Below are 3,753 nucleotides of genomic sequence, written 5' to 3'. Positions count from 1 at the left end.
AATAAATAAAATATATATTTTTTGTCTTTTTGAGACAGGGTCTCCCTGTAGCCCCAGCTGTCCTGGAAGTCACTATGTAGATCAGGCTGGCCTTGAACTCACAGAGATCTGCCTGCCTCTGCCTCCCAAGTTCTGGGATTAAAGGCATGTGCCACCATACCCAGCTATAAATAAAAAAGAATAAATGGGCTTATTTTAAGGGGTGGGGGAGGGGAGAGGGAAGGGCATACAAGGAACCTAGGGAATAAAGGGAAAGAAGGAACTCAAGAGAGGTGGGATCATAGGAGAAGGGTATTATTAAGGGAGAAATGGGAAAAACAGGGCCACTTTAAATGGGGAAACCATGGTGGAAGGGTTAGATAATGTGAGCGATAAATAATGCCTAGCTAGTTTTAGAAAACCAGAGGGAACCATATTAAGCCAACAACCTACTGACAAATTATACATACAACCAGACCAAAGAATGTAATATATGTCTAGGCAAGGTTTCTCTGAGAGCATTTGGTCTTTGCCCAAGCTCTATCTATGTGGCATATGGTAATTAAAAGTACCAGACTGGTGGAACTAACCTTCTTGGATGTTTAACAGCTGTACTTTGAGGCCTATACTAATTTGGTCAGAGGGACAAAAAGGAGAGTTTTTGCTCCTTGCCCTCCTAGGTCGACTAAGTTCCAAGGGACTATGAATATCTCTCCAAATGTCCTGTAACTGTGGTGAGTCACCTGTCCTCTTGAGCAAGGAGGCTGTGGAGACCCCACCAGATGGACCTGAACCAATGTCCAGTCTACAAAGAGGAGGGTCAACAGAGAGGAAACATTTCCTCCATACTTCCACCATGGTCCTGCAGGACCTTTGATTTATCTTCACATAAGAAAGGAGCCAGGGGCTCCTCCTAAGCCCATGTTACCCCTGAGGAACAGACCCTCAAACAACCTTAAGAGTAAAAATAAATTGATTTATCTGGGCCAACTGTATGGCCTTAAACACCCAAAAGGAAAGTATAACCAAAGATTAATGTGGTCAACATAATTTTTAAGAGTCCATGTGTATAGCTAACAGCTACATAACAAGAAACAATGCCAGGCAGGTGATGCCTTCCTTTGAGATATTGGCCAGGGTGGCCCAAAAGACTCTCAGACAGTAATCCAGCATAGAACTGGGAAAATGAACAGCAGATCCCAATCTTATCTAAAGGAATATTGGCAACTGAATGCTGCTAGATGAGGAACAGCTGATCTTCCTAAAACAAGGATCTCTAGATAGGCTAACTAGATTCAGCAGATGGACAAGCACTGGAGAATAGCTGGGGGTGTCAACAACACAGGGGACAGTAACAGGGATGACAGAGTATATGGGCTCCAGTGTGTGGGAGGGGGAGGCTATGGGAGGGTGCCATTTGGGAAGTGAGTATATAGATTAATAAGATTGTGTGGGATGTTCTGTATAATATACAAACAAAAAAATCAACAAATTTTTTAAAAAGACATATTTGAGGAGGAAGCATAAAAATTTACTTCATGTTAAATAGTAGGGGTGATAAACATTACCAGGGAAATCTACCTAATGACTTTATATCCACACTCAGGTACTAAGGATCTGAGTGTAACACACTGTGATTAGTAATCACCAGATACATAGAGACTGAAGACACGTGCAAATATCTAAGTTTTAGTAGCATTAAAAATGTAGGAAACAGCATGTTTTAAAATGAAATGGAGATCGTCTTTGAAGGGTTAAAAACTCATTCAATTTTATGTTGTAAGAGTGAGACCACTGAGGACAAGTCAGCCTTTCGGGTTGCAACAGCAAGAGGTTTATTTGATACACAGGTACCTGTGGGCACAGAGTCTCCTCGGAGGACTTGCGCGCCCCAGGTTGGGGTTTGGCAGTTTTTATAGAGCAGAAGCAGGGTACAGAAGCAGAAGAGCAGTTATTGGTTAATTCAAACACACACACAATAATTTCAAAAGTATGCAGAGATATGGGGTAAGGGTCGGGGCTAAGGGGAAGTGGGATTGCTAAATGGGAGGTGACCTCAGAGGCACAGATGTTTTTCCCTTGATTTCCTGGTATCGGGCCCTCAGGGTGGTCAGGAGTTCTACCCGTAAAACTTGTTTATGGCTTGATCTGTGAAGCTTGACCGGCGCCTGCCCGTCCTGCAGCCTTTTGATAAGGCTGGTCCTGGTTTTTGTCAATTTTAAACATGTGGGCTCATGAGTACTCATGGCGCCTAGTCTTTTTCAATTTTATGTGTATGAGTGTATTGCCTGCATACATGTAAGTGCACTATGTTGTGCAATGCCCAAGGAGGTCAGAAGAGGGTGTTCGATTCCCTGGAACTGGAAATGCTTCTTCTAATTATGTGATTATTAAATAAATAATTTTAAAAAAAGAAATCCATAATAAACATTACTTAGGTTGTGGGACTCTGACTAGTCTAACTACTTCTTTCTGTTTCTGTAATTTGCTTGTCTTAAAGATTTAACCCCTGCCATAACTCTAGGGAGGTTTGAAGAGTCAAAATTCAAGAGTCAGAATACACTGACTCCATTTTGGCTAGCTGTTTCAAGCAAGCCTGGGCATGTAAAAGCCTTATAAGGTAAAAACAGAAACTTCTGGCTCCACAGATAACAGCACATTCCAAGTCCTCAAAGACAGCCCCTACCAATAAGAATCCTCCCTGAACTTGGGGCATAGGACCATCCAATCATTTTAAAGGATGCTTGGTGCACGCGGGCTTCTATAAAACTTCCCTATAAAAGCCTACCCACCCTAGATCAGGGCTCTTGGTACAGATCTGCTGTGTCAGTGAAATCTGAGGGCCTGAGCTTAAGCCCCAATAAAGGCTCTTTGCTGTTACATACACTGTGGACCATCCAATCATTTTAAAGGATGCTTGGTGCACGCGGGCTTCTATAAAACTTCCCTATAAAAGCCTACCCACCCTAGATCAGGGCTCTTGGTACGGATCTGCTGTGTCAGTGAAATCTGAGGGCCCAAGCTTAAGCCCCAATAAAGGCTCTTTGCTGTTACATACACTGCGGACTCCTTGGTAGTCATTGGGGGTCATGAGATCTGGGCATAACATGATAATAGAAAAAAAAGAATAAATAAAATCTAAATAGTACTCAAAATAATCTCATTTAGAAACAAGTCAAAATAATGTTAAAATTTAAACTCCCATTGTGGAAGTCTGATATCACCTCCTTAGTCTAACATAAAAATGCATTGATCTTGTTACAAGGCAAGAGAGACTGTTGGAATCTTTTGCTTTTCTATGATCTGATCAAGAATCCAAGATGAAAACCAAAACAAAAATTGCAAGAGGATTAGGACATATGATTAAATGTCTTCAGTCCAGGGAATTCCCAGGTAATCATGAGCCCCTATAGCCCTCAGTAGTAGCAGTAAGTTCCTGGGTATTACCATTTTGCATTATGCCATGTGGTTGAATTAAGATAGCAGAAGATCACCACCATTTTGAAAATGTTCCTGCCCAAGGTGGCAACCAAGCCACGTAACTGTCCCCATATTGATGATGTCATCAACCAAGATGGAGACCAGGTCACATGGTTGCCTCTCTCTTAGTGAGGCCAGCAGCTATGATGGTGACCAGGCCACATGGGTACTTTAGTGAGCTCAGCTCCATAATAAAATAAGCCTATAACCCACCAGGATATAAACCCTGTGGAATTCACATGTCTCACAGATTAAATGTTGACAGCAACCCTTTTTACTTTTAGAAAGCTCCCA

The sequence above is a fragment of the Nannospalax galili genome, unplaced genomic scaffold, assembly GCF_000622305.1.
Source record: "Nannospalax galili isolate Female #2095 unplaced genomic scaffold, S.galili_v1.0 scaffold128, whole genome shotgun sequence".
Lineage (NCBI taxonomy): Eukaryota > Metazoa > Chordata > Mammalia > Rodentia > Spalacidae > Nannospalax > Nannospalax galili.
This window is presented reverse-complemented; position numbering follows the sequence as displayed.